Below are 21948 nucleotides of genomic sequence, written 5' to 3'. Positions count from 1 at the left end.
TTCTCCGGTCTTTTCGATGGAAGCAAATTTTGAAATAGTGTGTCATTTCATTGGAAGCATGTTTTCTGTATTCTGGAGTCATTTTGTTGGAAGCGAATTTTTGTTACTCTGTGGTGATTTCGTTGGAAGTGAATTTTTTGTGTTCTCGGGTGATTTCGTTGAAAGGGAATTTTTTGTGTTCTGTGGTCATTTCTTTGGCCGCGAATTTTTAGTGTTCTGGGGTCATTTAGTTGGAAGCGTGTTTTCTGTGCTCTGGAGTCATTTCGATGGAAGCGAATTTTTTGTGTTCTCGGGTGATTTCTTTGGCCGCAAATTTTTAGTGTTCTGGGGTCATTTAGTTGGAAGCGTGTTTTCTGTGCTCTGGAGTCATTTCGATGGAAGCAAATTTTTTGTGCTCTGGGGTGATTTCGTTGGAAGCAAATTTTTTGTGTTCTGGGTGATTTCGTTGGAAGCAAATTTTTTGTGTTCTGGGGTAATTTCGTTGGAAGCGAATTTTTTTGTTCTCGGGTGATTTCGATGGAAGCAAATTTTTGAAGTATGGTATCAATTCGTTCGAAGCGTGTTTTCTGTGCTCTGCAGTGATTTCGTTGGAGCGAATTTTTTGTGTTCTAGGGTATTTCGTTTAAAGGGAGTTTTTCTGTTCTAGGGTGATTTCGTTGGAAGCTAATTTTTTTGTGCTCTGTGATGATTTCTTTTGAAGCGAATATTTGTGTTCTCAGGAGATTTCGTTGGAAGCAAATATTTTGTCTTCTGGGGTAATATCGTTGGAAGAGAATTTTTTGTTTTCTCCAGTTTTTTCGATTGAAGCAAACTTTTGAAGTATGGTATCATTTCGTTCGAAGCGTGTTTTCTGTGCTGTGGAGTCATTTCGTTGGATGCAAATTTTTTGTGTTCTGGGGTGATTTCGTTGGAAGCTAATTTTTTGTGTTCTCGGGTGATTTCGTTGAAAGGGAATGTTTTGTGTTCTAGGGTGATTTCGTTGGCAGCGAATTTTTTTGTGCTCTGGGATGATTTCTTTGGAAGCAAATATTTGTGTTCTCAGGAGATATCGTTGGAAGCGAATTTATTGTGTTCTGGGGTAATTTCGTTGGAAGCGAATTTTTTGTGTTTTCAGGTGATTTCGATGGAAGCAAATTTTTGAAATATGGGGTTTTTTCGTTGGATGTGTGTTTTCTATACTCTGGAGTCATTTCGTTGGAAGCAAATTTTTTGTGTTCTGTGGTGATTTCATGGAAGCAAATTTTTTGTGTTCTGGGGTCATTTCGTTGGAAGCAAATTTTTTGTGTTCTCCGGTCATTTCGTTGGAAGCAAATTTTTGTGTTCTGGGCTAATTTCGTTGGAAACGAATTTTTTGTGTTCTCGGGTCATTTCAAAATGGAAGCAAATTTTTGAAGTATGGTATCATTTCGTTCGAAGCGTGTTTTCTGTGCTCTGGAGTCATTTCGTTGAAAGCGAATATTTGTGTTCTCAGACGATTTCGTTGCAAGCGAATTTTTTGTGTTCTCTGGTTTTATCGATGGAAGCAAATTTTTGAAGTAGGTGGTCATTTCATAGGAAGCTTGTTTTCTGTGCTCTGGAGTAATTTCATTGGAAGAGAATTTTTTGTGCTTTGGGCTGATTTTGTTGGAAGCGAATTTTTTGTGTTTTAGTGTGATTTCGTTGAAAGGGAATTTTTTGTGTTCTAGGGTGATTTTGTTGGATGCGAATTTTTTGTGTTCTGTGGTGATTTCGATGGAAGCAAATTTTTGTTTTCGGGGGTAATTTCGTTGGAAGCAACTTTTTTATGTTCTCTGGTTTTTCGATGGAAGCAAATTTTTGAAGTAGGGGGTCATTTCGTTGGAATCGTGTTTTCTGTGCTCTGGAGTCATTTCTTTGGAAGGGAATTTTTTGTGCTCTGGGGGCATTTTGTTGGAAGCCAATTTTTTGTGTTCTCGGGTGATTTCATTGAAAGCTAATTTTTGTGTTCTAGTGTGATTTCGTGGGAAGCGAATTTTTTTGTGCTCTAGGATGATTTCTTTGGAAGCGAATATTTGTGTTCCCAGGAGATTTCGTTGGAAGCGAATTTATTCTGTTCTGGGGTAATTTCGTTGGAAGCAAATTTTTTGTGTTCTCGGGTGATTTCGATGGAAGCAAATTTTTCAAATATGGGGTCAATTCATTGTAAGCGTGTTTTCTGTGCCCTGGAGTCATTTCGTTGGAAGCGAATTTTTTGTGTTCTGGTGTGCTTTCGTTGAAAGCGAATATGTGTGTTCTCAGAAAATTTCGTTGCAAGCGAATTTTTTGTGTTCTGGGGTAATTTCTTTGGAAGCGAATTTTTTATGTTCTCCGGTTTTTCGATGGCAGCAAATTTTTTAAGTAGAGGGTCATTTCGTTGGAATCATGTTTTATGTGCTCTGGAGTCATTTCCTTGGAAGGGAATTTTTTGTGCTCTGGGGTGATTTCATTTTAAGCTAATTTTTTTGTGTTCTAGCGTGATTTCGTTGGAAGCGAATTTTTTGTGTTCTGGGGTTATTTCGATGGAAGCAAATATTTTCTGTTCTGTGGTAATTTCGTTGGACGTGAATTTTTTTGTGTTCTCGGGTGATTTCGTTGAAAGGGAATTTTTTGTGTTCTCGGGTGATTTTGTTGTAAGCGAATTTTTTGTGTTCTGGGATGATTTCTTTGAAAGCGAATATTTGTGTTCCCAGGAGATTTCGTTGGAAGCGATTTCTTTGTGTTCTGGGGTAAGTTCGTTGGAAGCGAATTTTTTGTATTCTCCGGTTTTTTCAATGGAAGCAAATTATTGAAATAGGGGGTCATTGCCTTGGAAGCGTGTTTTTGTGCTCTGGAGTCATTTCGTTGGAAGCGAATTTTTTGTGTTCTGGGGTGATTTTGTTGGAAGCGAATATTTGTGTTCTCAGAAAATTTCGTTGCAAGCAAATTTTTTGTGTTCTGGGGTAATTTCTTTGGAAGCGAATTTTTTATGTTCTCCGGTTTTTCTATGGAAGCAAATTTTTTAAGTAGGTGGTCATTTCGTTGGAAGCTTATTTTCTGTGCTCTGGAGTCCTTTCGTTGGAAGGGAACTTTTTGTGTTCTGGGGTGATTTCGTAGGAAGCGAATTTTTTTGTGTTCTCGGGTTTTTTCATTGAAAGGGAATTTTTGCGTTCTAGGGTGATTTCGTTGGAAGCGAATCTTTTGTGCTCTGGGACGATTTCTTTGGAAGCAAATATTTGTGTTCTCAGGAGATTTCATTGCAAGCGAATTTTTTGTATTCTGGGGTGATTTCATTTGAAGCGAATTTTTTGTGTTCTCGGGTGATTTCTTTGGAAGGAAATTTTGTGTTTTCGGGTGATTTCTTTGAAAAAGCTAATTTTTTGTGTTGTAGCGTGATTTCGTTGGAAGCGAATTTTTTGTGCTCTTGGGTGATTTCGTTGGAAGGAAATTTTTTTGGTTCTCGGGAGATTTCGTTGAAAGGGAATTTTTTGTGTTCTGGGCTCATTTCGTTGGAAGCCTGTTTTCTGTGCTCTGGAGTCAATTCGTTGGAAGGGAATTTTTTGTGCTCTGGGGTGATTCCGTTGGAAGCGAATATTTTGTGTTCTCGGGTGATTTCATTGAAAAGGAATTTTTTGTGTTCTAGGGTGATGTCGTTGAAAGTGAATTTTCTGTGTCCTGCGGTGATTTCGATGGAAGTGAATTTTTTGTGTCCTCCGGTTTTTTCGATCGAAGCAAATTTTTGAAGTAGCAGATCATTTCGTTGGAATCGTGTTTTCTGTGCTCTGGAGTCATTTCGTTGGAAGTGAATTTTTTGTTCTCTGGGGTGATTTCGTTGGAAGCGAATTTTTTGTGTTCTGGGGTAATTACATTGGAAGCGAATTTTTTGTGTTCTCGGGTGATTTCTTTGGCCGCGAATTTTTAGTGTTCTGGGGTCATTTAGTTGGAAGCGTGTTTTCTGTGCTCTGGAGTCATTTCGATGGAAGCGAATTTTTTGTGCTCTGGGTGATTTCGTTGGAAGCAAATTTTTTGTGTTCTGGGGTAATTTCGTTTGAAGCGAATTTTTTTGTTCTCGGGTGATTTCGATGGAAGCAAATTTTTGAACTATGGTATCATTTCGTTCGAAGCGTGTTTTCTGTGCTCTGGAGTCATTTCGTTGGAACGAATTTTTTGTGATCTAGGGTGATTTCGTTTAAAGGGAGTTTTTCTGTTCTAGGGTGATTTCGTTGGAAGCGAATTTATTGTGTTCTGGGGTGATTTCGATGGAAGCAAATTTTTTCTGTTCTGTGGTAATTTCGTTGGATGTGAATTTTTTGTGTTCTCGGGTGATTTCGTTGAACGGGAATTTTTTTGTGCTCTGGGATGATTTCTTTCGATGCGAATATTTGTGTTCTCTGGTGATTTCGTTTGAAGCGAGTTTTTTATGTTCTAGGGTGATTTCGTTGCAAGTGAATTTTATGTGTTCTGGGGTAATTTCGTTGGAATCGAATTTGTTGTGTTTTCGGGTGGTTTCGTTGAAAGCATATTTTTTATGTTCTAGGGTGTTTTAGTTGGAAGCAACTTTTTCGTCTTCTGTGGTGATTTCAATAGAAGCGAATTTTCTGTGTTCTCAGGTGATTTCGTTGGAAGCATGTTTTCTGTGCTCTGAAATCATTTCGTTGGAAGCGAATTTTTTGTGTTCTGAGGTAATTTCGTTGGAAGCGAATTTTTGTGTTCTCGTGTGATTTCGTTGAAAGGGAATTTTTGCGTTCTAGGGTGATTTCGTTGGAAACGAATTTTTTGTGCTCTGTGATGATTTCGTTGGAAGCGAATTTTTTGTGTATCGGGTGATTTCTTTGAAAGGGAATTTTGGTGTTCTAGGGTGATTTCGTCGGAAGGGAATTTTTTGTGCTCTGGGATGATATCTCTGGAAGCGAATATTGGTGTTCTCAAGAGATTTCGTGGGAAAAGAATTTTTGTCTTGTGGGGTAATATCGTTGGAAGAGAATTTTTTGAGTTCTCCGGTTTTTTCGATGGAAGCAAATTTTTGAAGTAGGGTGTCATTTCGTTGAAAGCATATTTTCTGTGCTCTGGAGTCATTTATTTGGAAGCGAATTTTTTGTGCTCTGGCGTGATTTCGTTGAGAACAAATTTTTTGTCATTTAGGGGGATTTCATTGGAAGCGAATTTTCTGTACTCTGGGGTGATTTGGTTGGAAGCGAATATTTTGTCTTCTGTGGTAATTTCGATAGAAGCGAATTTTTTATGTTCTAGGGTGATTTCGTTGGAAGAGAATTTTTTGTGTTCTCCGGTTTTTTCAAAGGAAGCAAATTTTTGAAATAGGGGGTCATATCGTTGGAAGCGTGTTATCTATGCTCTGGAGTCACTTCGTTGGAAGTGAATTTTTTGTGCTCTGGGGTGATTTTGTTTGAAGCGAATATTTGTGTTCTCAGGAGATTTCGTTGCAAGCGAATATTTGTGTTCTCGGATGATTTCATTGAAAGGGAATTTTTGTGTTCTAGGGTGATTTCGTTGGAATCGAATTTTTAGTGCCCTGGGATGATATCTTTGGAAGCGAATATTTGTGTTCTCAGGAGATTTCGGTGGAAAAGAGTTTTTTGTGTTCTCCGGTTTTATGATAGAAGCAAATTTTTGAAGTAGGGGGTCATTTCGTTGGAAGCGTGTTTTCTGTGTTCTGGAGTCATTTCGTTGGAAGCAAATCTTTTTGTTCTCGGGTGATTTCTTTGAAAAGCAATTTTTGTTTTCTCAGGTGATTTCGTTGGAAGCGAATTTTTTCTGCTCTGGAATGATATCTTTGGAAGCGAATATTTGTGTTCTCAGGAGATTTCTTTGCAAGCGAATTTTTTGTTCAGGGGTTTTTTCGTTGGAAGCGAATTTTTTGTGTTCTCTTGTGATTTCGTTTAAAGGGAATTTTTGTGTTCTAGGGTGATTTCGTTGGAAGCGAATTTTTTGTGTTCTGGATGATATCTTTGGAAGCGAATATTTGTGTTCTCAGGAGATTTCGTTGCAAAAGAATTTTTTGTCTTCTGGGGTAATGTCGTTGGAAGGGAACTTTTTGTGTTCTCCGGTTTTTTCTATTGAAACAAAATTTTGAAGTAGGGGGTCATTTCGTTTGAATCGTGTTTTCTGTACTCTGGAGTCATTTCGGTAAAACGGATTTTTTTGTGCTCTGAGGTGATTTCGTTGGAAGCGAATTTTTTGCGTTCTTAGGTGATTTCGTTGAAAGCTAATTTTTTGTGTTCTAGCGTGATTTTGTTGGAAGCGAATTTTTTGTGTTCTCGGGTGATTTCAATGGAAGCAAATTTTTTCTGTTCTGTGGTAATTTCGTTAGAAGCGATTTTTTTGTGTGTTTTCGGGTGATTTCTTTGAAAGGGAATTTTTGTGTTCTATGGTGATTTCGTTGGAAGCGAAATTTTTTGTGCTCTGGGATGATATCTTTGGAAGCGAATATTTGTGTTCTCAGGAAATTTCGTTGGATAGAATTTTTTGTCTTCTGGGGTAATATCGTTGGAAGAGAATTTTTTGTGTTCTCCGGTATTTTCGATGGAAGCAAATTTTTGAGGTAGGGGGTCATTTCATTGGAAGCGTGTTTTCTGTGCTCTAGAGTCATTTCGTTGGAAGCGAATTTGTTGTGCTCAGGTGTGATTTTGTTGAAAGCGAATATCTGTGTTCTCAGGAGATTTCGTTGCAAGAGAATTTTTTGTTTTCTGGGGTGATTTCGTAGGAAGCGAAATTTTTCTGTTCTCAGGTGATTTCGTTGAAAGGGAATTTTTGTGTTCTAGGGTGATTTTTTTGGAAGCAAATTTTTTGTACTAGGGAATGATATATTTGGAAGCGAATATTTGTGTTCTCAGGAGATTTCGTTGGAAAAGAATTTTTTGTCTTCTGGGGTAATATCGTTGGAAGAAAATTTTTTGTGATCTCCGGTCTTTTCGAAGGAAGCAAATTTTTGAATTAGGGGGTCATTTCTTTGGAAGCGTGTTTTCTGTGCTATGGAGTCATTTCGTATTAAGCGAATTTTTTGTGCTCTGGGGTGATTTCGTTGGAAGCAAATTTTTTGTGTTGTCGGGTGATTTCGTTGAAAGGGAATTTTTGTGTTCTAGGGTGATTTCGTTGGAAACAAATTTATTGTGCTCTGGGATGATATCTTACGAAGCGAATATTTGTGTTTTCAGGAGATTTCATTGGAAAAGAATTTTTTGTCTTCTGGGGTAATATCGTTGGAAGAGAATTTTTTGTGTTCTCCTTTCTTTTCGATGGAAGGCAATTTTTGAAGTAGTGGGTCACTTCGTATGAAGCTTTTTTTCTGTGCTCTGGAGTCATTTCTTTTGAAGCGAACTTTTTGTGTTTTGGGGTTATTTCGATGGAAGCAAATTTTTTCTGTTCTGTGGTAATTTCGTTGGACATGAATTTTTTCTGTTCTCGGGTGATTTTGTTGAACGGAATTTTTTGTGTTCTAGGGTGATTTTGTTGGAAGCGAATTTTTTTGTTCTCTGGGATGATTTCTTTGGAAGCGAATATTTGTGTTCTCAGGAGATTTCGTTGCAAGCGAATTTTTTGTGTTCAGGGGTAATTTCGTTGAGAGAGAATTTTTTGTGTTCTCATGTGATCTCGATGGAAACAAATTTTTGAAGTAGGGGGTCATTTCTTTGGAAGCATGTTTTCTGCGCTCTGGAGTCATTTCGTTGGAAGCGAATTTTTTGTGCTCTGGGGTGATTTCGTTGGAAGGAAATTTTTTGTGTTGTCGGATGATTTCGTTGAAAGGGAATTTTTGTGTTCTAGGGTGATTTCGTTGGAAGCAAATTTATTGTGCTCTGGGATGATATCTTTGGAAGCGAATATTTGTTTTCTCAGGAGATTTCATTGGAAAAGAATTTTTTGTCTTCTGGGGTAATATCGTTGGAAGAGAATTTTTTGTGTTCTCCAGTCTTTTCGATGGAAGGAAATTTTTGAAGTAGTGGGTCATATCGTATGAAGCGTGTTTTCTGTGCTCTGGAGTCATTTCTTTCGAAGCGAACTTTTTGTGTTTTAGGGTGATTTCGATGGGAGCAAATTTTTTGTTCTGTGGTAATTTCGTTTTACGTGAATTTTTTGTGTTCTGGGGTGATTTAGTTGAAAGGGAATTTTTTGTGTTCCAGGGTGATTTTGTTGGAAACGAATTTTTTTGTGCTTTGGGATGATTTCTTTGGAAGCGAATATTTGTGTTATCAGGAGATTTCATTGGAAGCGAATTTTTTGTGTTCTTGGGTAATTTCGATGGAAGCGAATTTTTTGTGTTCTGGGGTGATTTCTTTGGAAGCGAATATTTGTGTTCTCAGAAGATATATTTGCAAGCGAATATTTTGTGTTTTGGGTAATTACGTTGGAAGTGAATTGTTGGTGTTCTAGGGATATTTCGATGGAAGCAAATTTTTGAAGTAGGAGGTCATTTTTTTGGAATCATGTTTTCTGTGCTCTGGAGTCATTTTGTTGGATGGGAATTTTTTGCGCTCTGTGGTGATTTTGTTGGAAGCGAATTTTTTGTGTTCTCGGGTAATTTCGTTGAAAGATAATTTTATGTGCTCTGGGATGATATCTTTGGAAGCGAATATTTGTGTTCTCAGGAGATTTTTTTGGAAAAGAAATTTTTGTCTTCTGGGGTAATTTCGTTTGAAGTGAATTTTTTGTGTTCTCGGGTGATTTCGATAGAAGCAAATTTTTGACTTCTGGGATCATTTCGTTGGAGGCGAATTTTTTGTGTTCTGGGGTAATTTCGTTGGAAGCGAATTATTTGTGTTCTCCGGTTTTTTCAATGGAAGCAAATTTTTTAATTAAGGGGTCATTTCATTCCAATCGTGTTTTCTATACTCTGGAGTCATTTCGGTGGAAGGGAATTTTTTGTGCTCTGGGGTGATTTCGTTGAAAGCTAATTTTTTGTGTCTAGCGTGATTTCTTTTGAAGCGAATTTTTTGTGTTCTCGGGTGATTTCGATGGAAGCAAATTTTTTCTGTTCTGTGCTAATTTCGTTGGAAGGGAATTTTCTCTGTTCTCGGGTGATTTCTTTGAAAGGGAATTTTTGTGTTCTAGGTGATTTCGTTGGAAGCGAATTTTTTCTACTCTGTGATGATATCTTTGGAAGCGAATATTTGTGTTCTCAGGAGATTTCGCTGGAAAATAATTTTTTGTGTTCTGGGGTAACATCGTTGGAAGAGAATTTTTTGTGTTCTCCGTTTTTTGGATGGAAGCAAATTTTTGAAATAGGCGGTCATTTTGTTGGAAGCGTGTTTTCTGTGCTCTGGAGTCATTTCGTTGGAAGTGAATTTTTGTGCTATGGGGTGATTTCGTTGGAGGCGATTTTTTTGTGTTCTGGGGTCATTTCATTGGAAGCGTGCTTTCTGTGCTCTGGAGTCATTTCGTTGGAAGCAATTTTTTTGTGCTCTGGGGTGATTTCGTTGAAAGGGAATTTTTGGGTTCTAGAGTAATTTTGTTGGAAGCAAATTTTTGTATCTGGGATGATATCTTTGAAAGCGAATATTTGTGTACTCAGGAGATTTCTTTGGAAAAGAATTTTATTTATTCTGGGGTAAAATCGTTGGAATAGAATTTTGTGTGTTCACCGGTTTTTTCGATGGAAGCACATTTTTGAAGTAGGGGGTCATTTCGTTGGAAGCGTGTTTTCTGTGCTCTGGAGTCATTTTGTTGGAAGCGACTTTTTTGTGTTCTGGGGTGATTTCGATGGTAGCAAATTTTTGAAGTATGGGGTCATTTTGTTGGAATCGTGTTTTCTATGCTCTAGAGTCATTTCTTTGGAAGCCAATTTTTTGTGCTCTGGGGTGATTTCGTTGGAAGCGAATTTTTTGTGCTCTGGGATGATATCTTTGGAAGCGAATATTTGTGTTCTCAGGAGATTTCGTTGGAAAAGAATTTATTGTCTTCTTGGGTAATAACGTTGGAAGAGAATTTTTTGTGTTCTCTGGTCTTTTCGATGGAGGCAAATTTTTGAAGTAGGGGGTCATTTCGTTGGAAGCGTGTTTTCTGTGCTCTGGAGTCATTTCGTTGGAAGGGAATTTTTTGTGCTCTTTGGTGATTTCGTTGGAAGCGAACTTTTTGTGTTCTCGAGTGATTTCGTTGAAAGGGAATTTTTGTGTTCTAGGGTGATTTCTTTGGAAGCGAATTTTTTGTGCTCTGGGATGATATCTTTGGAAGCGAATATTTGTGTTCTCAGGAGATTTCTTTGGAGAAGAATTTTTTGTCTTCTGGGGTAATATCGTTGGAAGAAAATTTTTTGTGATCTCCGGGATTTTCGAAGGAAGCAAATTTTTGAAGTAGGGGGTCATTTCGTTCGAAACGTGTTTTCTGTGCTATGGAGTCATTTCATTAAAAGCGAATTTTTTGTGCTCTGGGGTGATTTCGTTGGAAGCAAATTTTTTGTGTTGTCGGGTGATTTCATTGAAAGGGAATTTTTGTGTTCTAGGGTGATTTCGTTGGAAGCAAATTTATTGTGCTCTGGGATGATATCTTTGGAAGCGAATATTTGTGCTCTGGGGTGATTTCGTTGAAAGCCAATATTTGTGTTCTAAGGAGATTTCATTGCAAGCGAATTTTTTGTGTTCTGGGTTGATTTCCTTGGAAGCAAAATTTTTGTGTTCTCGGGTGATTTCGTTGAAATGGAATTTTTGTGTTCTAGGGTGATTTGGTTGGAAGCAAATTTTTTGTGCTCTGGGATGATATCTTTGGAAGCGAATATTTGTGTTCTCAGGAGATTTCGTTGGAAAAGAATTTATTGTCTTCTGGGGTAATATCTTTGGATGATATCTTTGGAAGAGAATGTTTTGTGTTCTCCGGTCTTTTCGATGGAAGCAAATTTTTGAAGTAGGGGGTCATTTCGTTGGAAGCATGTTTTCTGTGCTATGGAGTCATTTCATTGGAAGCGAATATTTTGTGCTCTGTGGTGATTCTGTTGGAAGCGAATTTTTTGTGTTCTCAGTTGTTTTCGTTTAAAATCAATTTTTTGTGTTCTAGCGTGATTGCGTTGGAAGCGAATTTTTTGTGTTTTGGGGTGATTTCGATGGAAACAAATTTTTTCTGTTCTGTGGTAATTTCGTTGGTCGTGAATTTTTGTGTTCTCCGGTGATTTCGTTGAAAGGGAATTTTTTGTGTTCTAGGGTGATTTCTTTGGAATCAAATATTTTGTGTTCTGCTTTGATTTCAATGGAAGCAAATATTTTCTGTTCTGTGTTAATTTCATTGGGCATAAACTTTTTGTGTTCTCTGGTGATTTCGTTGAAAGGGAATTTTTTTGTGTTCCAGGGTGATTTCTCTAAAAGGGAATTTTTGTGTTCTAGGGTGATTTTTGAAGTAGGGGGTCATTTCGTTCGAAACGTGTTTTCTGTGCTATGGAGTCATTTCATTGGAAGCGAATTTTTTGTGCTCTGGGGTGATTTCGTTGGAAGCAAATTTTTTGTGTTGTCGGGTGATTTCGTTGAAAGGGAATTTTTGTGTTCTAGTGTGATTTCGTTGGAAGCGAAATTTTTGTGCTATGGGATGATATATTTGCAAGCGAATATTTGTGTTCTCAGGAGATTTCATTGTAAAAGAACTTTTTCTCTTCTGGGGTAATATTGTTGGAAGAGAATTTTTTGTGTTCTCCGGTTTTTTCAATGGAAGCAAATTTTTGAAGTAAGGGGTCATTTTGTTCGAAACGAGTTTTCTGTGCTCTGGAGTAATTTCTTTGGAAGCGAATTTTTTGTGTACTCAGATGATTTCAACGGAAACAAATTTTTGAAGTATGGTATCATTTCGTTGGGAGCATGTTTTCTGTGCTCTGGAGTCATTTCGTTGGAAGCGAATATTTTGTGTTCTGGGGAGATTTCGTTGGAAGCGAATATTTGTGTTCTCAGAAGATTTCGTAGCAAGCGAATTTTTTCTCTTCTCCGGTTTTTTCGATAGAAGTAAATTTTTGAAGTAGGAGGTCATTTCGTTGGAAGCGAATTTTTTGTGTTCTCAGATGATTTCAACGGAAACAAATATTTGAAGTATGGTATCATTTCGTTCGAAGCGTGTTTTCTGTGCTCTGGAGTCATTCCGTTTAAAAGCGAATTTTTTGTGTTCTGGGGTGATTTCGTTGGAAGCGAATATTCGTGTTCTCAGAAGATTTCGTTGCAAGTGAATTTTTTTGTGTTCTGGGGAAATTTCGTTGGAAGCGAATTTTTTGTTTTCTCCGTTTTTTCGATGGAAGCAAATTTTTGAAGCAGGGGGTCATTTCATTGGAAGTGTGTTTTCTGTGCTCTGGAGTTATTTCGTTGGAAGCGAATTTTTTGTGTTCTGGGGTGATTTCATGGAAGCAAATTTTTTGTGTTCTGGGGTAATTTCGTTGGAAGCGAATTTTTTGTGTTCTGGGGTCATTTCTTTGGAAGCAAATTTTTTGTGTTCTGGGGTAATTTCGTTGGAAGTGAAATTTTTTTGTTCTCGGGTCATTTCAATGGAAGCAAATTTTTGAAGTATGGTATCATTTCGTTCGAAGCGTGTATTCTGTGCTCTGGAGTCATTTCGTTGGAAGCGAATATTTATGTTCTCAGACGATTTCGTTGCAAGCGAATTTTTTGTGTTCTCCGGTTTTTTCGATGGAATCAAATTTTTAGTAGGGGGTCATTTCGTTGGAAGCTCGTTTTCTGTGCTCTGGAGTAATTTCGTTGGAAGCGAATTTTTTGTGCTCTTGTGTGATTTCGTTGAAAGGGAATTTTTTGTCTTCTAGGGTGATTTTGTTGGAAGCGAATTTTTTGTGTTCTGTGGTGATTTCGATGGAAGCAATTTTTTTCTGTTCTGTGGTAATTTGGTTGGATGTGAATTTTTGGTTTTCTCCTGTTTTTTTTGATGGAAGCAAATTTTTGAAGCAGGGGGTCATTTCGTTGGAGGCATGCTTTCTGTGCTCTGGAGTCATTTCCTTGGAAGCGAATTTTTTGTGTTCTGGGGTGATTTCGTTGGAAGCAAATTTTTTGTGCTCTGGGGTGATTTGTTTGGAAGCTAATATTTGTATTCTCAGGATATTTCGTTGCAAGCAAATTTTTTGTGTTCTGGGGTAATTTCTTTGGAAGCGAATTTTTTGTGTTCTCCGGTTTTTTCGATGGAAGCAAATTTTTTAAATATAGGGTCATTTCGTTGGAAGCGTGTGTTCTGTGCTCTGGAGTCATTTCTTTGGCAGTGAATATTTTGTGCTCTGGGGTGATTTCATTCGAAGCGAATTTTTTCTATTCTTGGGTGATTTCGTTGAAAGCGAATTTTTTATGTTCTAGGGTGATTTCTTTGGAAGCGAATTTTTTGTGTTCTCGGGTCATTTCATTGGTACATTGTTTTCTGTGCTCTGGAGTCATTTCGTTGGAAGCGAATATTTTGTGTTCTGGGGACATTTCATTGGAAGCGAATATTTGTTTTCTCAGAAGATTTCGTAGCAAGCGAATTTTTTCTGTTCTCCGGTTTTTTCGATGGAAGTAAATTTTTGAAGTAGGAGGTCATTTCGTTGGAAGCGAATTTTTTGTGTTTTCAGATGATTTCAACGGAAACAAATTTTTGAAGTATGGTATCATTTCGTTCGAAGCGTGTTTTCTGTGCTCTGGAGTCATTCCGTTTAAAAGCGAATTTTTTGTGTTCTGGGGTGATTTCGTTGGAAGCGAATATTCGTGTTCTCAGAAGATTTCGTTGCAAGAGAATTTTTTTGTGTTCTGGGGAAATTTCGTTGGAAGCGAATTTTTTGTTTTCTCCGTTTTTTTCGATGGAAGCAAATTTTTGAAGCAGGGGGTCATTTCATTGGAAGTGTGTTTTCTGTGCTCTGGAGTTATTTCGTTGGAAGCGAATTTTTTGTGTTCTGGGGTGATTTCATGGAAGCAAATTTTTTGTGTTCTGGGGTAATTTCGTTGGAAGCGAATTTTTTTGTTCTGTGGAAATTTTGTTGGAAGCGAATTTTTTGTGTTCTCCGGTTTTCTCGATGGAAGCCAATTTTTGAAGTAGGGGGTCATTTTGTTGGAAGCGTGTTTTCTGTGCTCTGGAGTCACTTGGTTGGAAGAGAATTTTTGGTGCTCTGGAGTGATTTCGTTGGAAGCGAATGTTTTGTGTTCTGGGTGATTTCGTTGGAAGCGAATTTTGTGAGTTCTGGGGTAATTTCGATAGAAGCGATTTTTTTGTGTCTGGGGTCATTTCGTTGGAGGAGAATTTTTTGTGTTCTGGTGTGATTTCGTTGGAAGCAAATTTTTTGTGTTCTGGGGTGATTTCGTTGGAAGCAAATTTTTTGTGTTCTGGGGTGATTTCGTTGGAAGCAAATTTTTTGTGTTCCCGGGTGATTTCAATGGAAGCAAATTTTTGAAGTATGGGATCATTTCTTTGGGAGCGTGTGTTCTGTGCTCTGGAGTCATTCTGTTTAAAAGCGAATTTTTTGTGTTCTGGGGTGATTTAGTTGGAAGCGAATATTCTTGTTTTCAGAAGATTTCGTTGGAAGCGAATTTTTTGTTTTCTCTGTTTTTTTCAATGGAAGCAAATTTTTGAAGCACAGGGTCATTTCGTTGGAAGTGTATTTTCTATGCTCTGGAGTCATTTCGTTGGAAGCGAATTTTTTGTGTTTTGGGGTGATTTCATGGAAGCAAATTTTTTGTGTTCTGGGGTAATTTCGTTGGAAGCAATTTTTTGTGTTTTGGGTTCATTTCAATGGAAGCAAATTTTTGAAGTATGGTATCATTTCATTCGAAGCGTGTTTTCTATGCTCTGGAGTCATTTTGTTGGAAGCGAATATTTGTGTTCTCCGACGATTTCGTTGCAAGCGAATTTTTTGTGTTCTCAGGTTTTTTCGATGGAAGCAAATTTTTGAAGTAGGGGGTCATTTTGTTGGAAGCTTGTTTTCTATGCTTTGGAGTAATTTCGTTGGAACGGAATTCTTTGTGCTTTGGGCTGATTTCTTTGGAAGCGAATTTTTTGTGTTCTACTGTGATTTCTTTGAAAGGGAATTTTTTGTGTTCTAGGGTGATTTTGTTGGAAGCAAATTTTTTGTGCTCTGTGGTTATTTCGATGGAAGCAAATTTTTTCTGTTCTGTGGTAATTTTGTTGGACCTGAATTTTTGGTTTTCTCCGTTTTTTTTGATGGAAGCAAATTTTTGAAGCAGGGGGTCATTTCGTTGGAAGCGTGTTTTCTGTGCTCTGGAGTCATTTCGTTTGAAGCAAATTTTTTGTTTTCTGCGGTGATTTCGTTGGAAGCGAATTTTTTGTGTTCTGGTGTAATTTCGTTGGAAGCGAAATTTTTGTGTTCTGGGGTCATTTCGATGGAAGCAAATTTTTGAAGTATGGGGACTTTTCGTTGGAAGCTTGTTTTCTGTGCTCTGGAGTCAGATCTTTGGAAGCGAATTTTTTGTGCTTTGGGGTGATTTCTTTGGAAGCGAATTTTTTGTGTTCTAGTGTGATTTCGTTGAAAGGAAATTTTTGTGTTCTAGGGTGATTTCGTTGGACATGAATTTTTTGTGTTCTCGGGTGATTTCATCGAAAGGGAATTTTTTGTGTTCTAGGGTGATTTCGTTGGAAGCGAACTTTTTTTTGCTCTGGGATGATTTCTTTGGAAGCGAATATATGTGTTCTCAGGAGATGTCGTTGCAAGTGAATTTATTTTGTTCTGGGGTAATTTCATTGGAAGCTAATTTTTTGTATTCTCAAGTGATTTCGATGGAAGCAAATTTTTGAAATATGGGGTCATTTCGCTGGAAGCATATTTTCTATGCTTTGGAGTCATTTCTTTGGAAGCGAATTTTTGTGCTCTGGGGTGATTTCTTTGGAAGCTAATATTTGTGTTCTCAGGACATTTCATTGCAAGCGAATTTTTTTGGTTCTGGGGTAATTTCTTTGGAAGCGAATTTTTTGTGTTCTCCGTTTTTTTCGATGGAAGTAAATTTTTTAAGTAGAGAGTAATTTCGTTGGAAGCATGTTTTCTGTGCTCTGGAGTCATTTCTTTTGTAGCGAATTTTTTGTGCTCTGGGGTGATTTCGTTGGAAGCGAATATTTGTGTTCTCAGGAGATTTCGTTGCAAGCGAATTTTTTGTGTTCTGGGGTAATTTCGTTGGAAGCGTATTTTTGTGTTCTCCGGTTTTTTGATGGAAGCGAATTTTTTAAGTAGGGGGTCATTTCATTGGAAGCGTGTTTTCTGTGCTCTGGAGTCATTTCGTTGAAGGGTATTTTTTGTGTTCTGGGGTGATTTCGTTGGAAGCGAATATTTGTTTTCTCAGAAAATTTCGTTGCAAGCGAATTTTTTGTGTTCTGTGGTAATTTTGTTGGAAGCGAATTTTTTATGTTCTCCGGTTTTTCGATGGCAGCAAATTTTTTAAGTAGGGGGTCATTTCGTTGGAATCGTGTTTTATGTGCTCAGGAATCATTTCGTTGGAAGGGAATTTTTTGTGCTCGGGGGTGATTTCATTGAAAGCTAATTTTTTTGTGTTCTAGCGTGATTTCGTTGGAAGCGAATTTTTTGTGTTGTGGGGTTATTTCGATGGAAGCAAATATTTTCTCTTCTGTGGTAATTTCGTTGGATGTGAATTTTTTGTGTTCTCAGGTGATTTCGTTGAAAGGGAATTTTTTTGTGTTCTAGGGTGATTTCGTTGTAAGCGAATTTTTTGTGCTCTGGGATGATTTCTTTGGAAGCAAATATTTGTGTTCCCAGGAGATTTCGTTAGAAGCGATTTTTTTGTGTTCTGTGGTAATTTATTTGGAAGCGAATTTTTTGTGTTCTCAGGTGATTTCGATGGAAGCAAATTTTTGAAGTATGGGGTCATATCGTTGGAAGCGTGTTTTCTGTGCTCTGGAGTCATTTCGTTGGAAGCGAATTTTTCGTGCTCTGGGGTGATTTCATTGGAAGCGAATATTTGTGTTCTCAGGAGATTTCGTTGCAAGCGAATTTTTTGTGTTCTGGGGTAATTTCGTTGGCAGTGAATTTTTTGTGCTCTGGGGTGATTTAGTTGGAAGCGAATTTTTTATGTACTAGGGTGATTTCGTTGGAAGTGAATTTTTTCTACTCTGGGGTGCTTTGGTTGGAAGCGAATTTTTTGTCTTTTGTGGTGATTTCGATGGAAGCGAATTTTTTATGTTCTACGGTGATTTCGTTGGAAGCGGATTTTTTGTGCTCTGGGATGATATTTTTGGAAGCGAATATTTTTGCTCTCAGGAGATTTCGTTGGAAAAGAATTTTTTCTCTTCTGGGGTAATATCGTTGGAAGAGAATTTTTTTGTGTTCTCTGGTCTTTTTGATGGAAGCAAATTTTTGAAATAGGAGGTCATTTCGTTGGAAGCGTGTTTTCTGTGCTCTGGAGTCATTTCTTTGGAAGCGAATTTTTTGTGCTCTGAGGTGATTTTGTTGGATGCAAATATTTGTGTTCTCAGGAGATTTCGTTGCAAGCAAATTTTTTGTGTTCTGCGGTGATTTCGTTGGAAGGGAATTTTTTGTTTTCTCGGGTGATATCGTTGAAAGGGAATTTTTTGTGTTCTGGGATAAATTCATTGGAAGCAAATTTTTTTGTGTTCTGGGGTGATTTCGATGGAAACAAATTTTTGAAGTAGGGGGTCATTTCGTTGGAAGCGGGTTTTCTGTACTCTGGATTCATTTTGTTGGATGCGAATTTTTTGTGCTCTGGGGTGATTTCGTTGGAATCGAATTTTTTGTGTTCTCAGGTGATTTTGATGGAAGGAAATTTTTGAAGTATGGGGTCATATCTTTGGAAATGAATTTTTTGTATTCTCGGGTAATTTCGTTGGAAGTGAATTTTTTATGTACTAGGGTGATTTCGTTGGAAGTGAATTTTTTCTGCTCTGGGGTGCTTTGGTTGGAAGCAAATTTTTTGTCTTCTGTGGTGATTTTGATGGAAGCGAATTTTTTTGTTCTAGGTTGATTTCGTTGGAAGCGATTTTTTTGTGCTCAGTGGTGATTTCGTTGGAAGCGAATATTTTTGTTCTCAGGAGATTTCCTTGGAAAAGAATTTTTTGTCCTCTGGGGTAATATCATTAGAAGAGAATTTTTTATGTTGTTCGGTTTTTTCGATGGAAGCAAATTTTTGATGTAGGGGGTCATTTCTTTGTAAGCGTGTTTTCTGTGCTCTGGAGTCATTTCGTTGGAAGCAAATTTTTTGTGCTCTAGGGTGCTATGGTTGGAAGCAAATTTTTTGTGTTCTCGGGTGATTTCGATGGAAGCAAATTTTTGAAGTAAGGGATCATTTCATTGGAAGCGTGTTTTCTGTGCTCTGGAGTAATTTCGTTGGAAGCAAATTTTTTGTGTTCTGTGGTGATTTTGATGGAAGCGAATTTTGTTGTTCTAGGTTGATTTCGTTGGAAGCGAATTTTTTGTGTTCTTGGGTAATTTCGTTGGAAGAGAATTTTTTGTGTTCTCGTGTGATTTCGTTGAAAAGGAATTTTTTATGTTCTAGGGTGATTTCGTTGGAAGCGAATTTCTTTGTGTTCTAGGGTCATTTCATTGGAAGCATGTTGTCTGTGCTGTGGAGTCATTTCATTGGAAGTGAATTTTTTTTGCTCTGTGGTGATTTCGTTGGAAGCCAATTTTTTGTCTTCTCGGGTGATTTCTTTGAAAGCTAATTTTTTGTGTTCTAGCGTTGTTTCGTTGGAAGCGAAGATTTGTGTTCTGGGTTGATTTCGTTGGAAGCAAATTTTTTCTGTTCTGTGGGAATTTCATTGGACGTGTATTTTTTGTGTTCTTTGGTGATTTCTTTGAAAGGGAATTTTTTCTGTTCTAGGGTTATTTCCTTGGAAGTGAAGTTTTTTCTGCTCTGGGGTGATTTCGTTGGAAGCCAATTTTTTGTCTTCTCGGGTGATTTCTTTGAAAGCTAATTTTTTGTGTTCTAGCGTTGTTTCGTTGGAAGCGAAGTTTTCGTGTTCTGGGTTGATTTCGTTGGAAGCAAATTTTTTCTGTTCTGTGGGAATTTCATTGGACGTGTATTATTTGTGTTCTTTGGTGTTTTCTTTGAAAGGGAATTTTTTGTGTTCTAGGGTGATTTCCTTGGAAGTGAAGTTTTTTCTGCTCTGGGGTGATTTGGTGGAAGCGAATTTTTTGTCTTCTGTGGTGATTTCGATGGAAGCGAATTTTTTATGTTCTAGGGTGATTTCGTTGGAAGCGAATTTTTTGTGCTCTGGGGTGATTTAGTTGGAAGCGAATTTTTTCTGTTCTGCGGTAATTTTGTTGGAAGTGAATTTTAGTGTTCTTGGGTGATTTCGTTGAAAGCGAATTTTTTGTGTTCTAGGGTGATTTTGTTGGAAGCGAATTTTTTTGTGCTCTGGGATGATTTCTTTGGAAGCGAATATTTGTGTTATCAGGAGATTTCGTTGGAAGCGAATTTTTTGTGTTCTGGGGTAATTTCTTTGGACGCAAATTTTTTGTGTTCTTGGGTGATTTCAATGGAAGCAAATTTTTGAAATATCTGGTCATTTCGTTGGAAGCGTGTTTTCTGTGCTCTGGAGTCATTTCGTTGGAAGCAAATTTTTTCTGCTCTGGGGTGATTTCGTTCGAAGCGAATTTTTTTGTGCTCTGGAGTGATTTGGTTGGAAGCGAATTTTTTGTCTTCTGTGGTGATTTCAATGGAAGCGAATTTTTTATGTTTTAGGGTGATTTGGTTGGAGGCGAATTTTTGTGTTCTCAGGAGAATTCGTTACAAGCGAATTTTTTGTGTTCTGGGGTAATTTCATTGAAAGGGAATTTTTTATGTTCTACGGTGATTTCGTTGGAAGCGAATTTTTTGTCTTCTGTGGTGATTTCGAAGGAAGCGAATTTTTTGTCTTCTATGGTGATTTCGATGGAAGCCAATATTTTATGTTCTAGGGTGATTTCGTTGAAAGCGAAATTTTTGTGTCCTGGGGTCATTTCTTTGGAAGCATGTTTTCTGTACTCTGGAGTCAATTTGTTGGAAGCGAATTTTTTGTGCTCTGGGATGATTTCTTTAGAAGTGAATATTTATGTTCTCAGAAGATTTCATTGGAATCGAATTTTTTTGTGTTCTGGGGTCATTTCTTTGGAAATGAATTTTTTGTGTTCTCTGGTTTGTTTGACGGAAGCAAATTTTTGAAGGAGGGGGTCATTACGTTGGAAGCGTGTTTTCTGTGCTCTCGAGTCATTTCGTTAGAAGCGAATTTTTTGTCCTCTGGAGTGATTTCATTGGAAGCAAATTTTTTGTGTTCTCGTGTGATTTCCTTGAAAGGGAATTTTTTGTGTTCTGGGGTCATTTTGTTGGAAGCGAATTTTTTGTGCTCTGGGATGTTTTCTTTGGAAGCGAATATTTGTGTTCTCAGGAGATTTCGTTGCAAGTGAATTTTTTGTGTTCTGGTGTAATTTCATTGAAAGGGAATTTTTTATGTTCTAGGGTGATTTCGTTGGAAGCAAATTTTTTGTGCTCTGGAGTGATTTGGTTGGAAGCGAATTTTTTGTTTTCTATGGTGATTTCGATGGAAGCGAATTTTTTATGTTCTAGGGTGATTTCGTTGAAAGTGAATTTTTTGTGTTTTGGAGTCACTTCTTTGGAAGCGTGTTTTCTGTGCTCTGGAGTCATTTTGTTGGAAGCGAATTTTTTGTGCTCTGGGTTGATTATGTTGGAAGCGAATTTTTTGTATTCTCGGGTGATTTCGTTGAAAGGAATTTTTTGTGTTCTAGGGTGATTTTGTTGGAAGCGAATTTTTTGTGCTCTGGGATGATTTCTTTAGAAGTGAATATTTGTGTTCTCAGAAGATTTCATTGGAAGAGAATTTTTTGTGTTCTGGGGTCATTTCTTTGGAAATGAATTTTTTGTGTTCTCTGGTTTGTTTGATGGAAGCAAATTTTTGAAGGAGGGGGTCATTTCGTTGGAAGCGTGTGTTCTGTGCTCTGGAGTCATTTCGTTAGAAGCGATTTTTTGTCCTCTGGAGTGATTTCGTTAGAAGCGAATTTTTTGTGTTCTCGGGTGATTTCCTAGAAAGGGAATTTTTTGTGTTCTGGGGTCATTTCGTTGTAAGCGAATTTTTTGTGCTCTGGGGTGATTTCGTTGGTAGCGCATTTTCTGTGTTCTGGGATAATTTCGTTGGAAGTGAATTTTTTGTGTTCTCGGGTGATTTCGATGGAAGCCAATTTTTGAAGTATGGGATCATTTCCTTGGAAGCGTGTTTTTTGTGCTCTGGAGTCATTTCATTGGAAGAGAATTTTTTGTGCTCTGGGGTGATTTTGTTGGAAGCGAAATTTGTGTGTTCTAGGGTAATTTCGTTGGAAGCGAATTTCTTGTGTTCTGGGGGAATTTCGTTGGACATGAATTTTTTGTGTTCTCGGGTGATTTCTTTGAAAGGAAATTTTTTATGTTCGAGGGTGATTTTGTTGGAAGCGATTTTTTTGTGCTATGGGATGATTTCTTTAGAAGTGAATATTTGTGTTCTCAGAAGATTTCGTTGGAAGCGAATTTTTTTTGTGTTCTGGGGTCATTTCTTTGGAAATGAATTTTTTTGTGTTCTCTGGTTTGTTTGATTGAAGCAAATTTTTGAAGGAGGGGGTCATTTCGTTGGAAGTGTGTTTTCTGTGCTCTGGAGTCTGTTCGTTGGTAGCGAATTTTTTGTGTTCTCGGGTGATTTCATTGAAAGGGAATTTTTGTATTCTAGGGAGATTTCGTTGGAAGCGAATTTTTTGTGCTCTAGGGTGATTTCGTTAGAAGCGAATTTTTTGTGTTCTCGCGTGATTTCTCTGAAAGGAAATTTTTGTGTTCTGGGGTGATTTCGTTGAAAGGATTTTTATGTGCTCTGGGATGATATCTTTGGAAGAGAATATTTGTGTTCTCAGGAGATTTCTTTGGAAAAGAATTTTTGGTCTTCTGGGGTAATATCGTTGGAAGCGAATTTTTTATGTTCTCCGGTTTTTTCGATGGAAGCAAATTTTTGAAGTAGGGGGTCATTTCGTTGGAAGCATGTTTTCTGTGCTCAGGAGTCATTTCGTTGGAAGCGAATTTTTTGTGCTCTGGGGAAATTTTG

This window comes from Meriones unguiculatus, chromosome 5 (genome assembly GCF_030254825.1).
Source record: "Meriones unguiculatus strain TT.TT164.6M chromosome 5, Bangor_MerUng_6.1, whole genome shotgun sequence".
Taxonomy (NCBI): Eukaryota; Metazoa; Chordata; class Mammalia; order Rodentia; family Muridae; genus Meriones; species Meriones unguiculatus.
Note: the sequence above shows the minus strand (reverse complement) of the source record.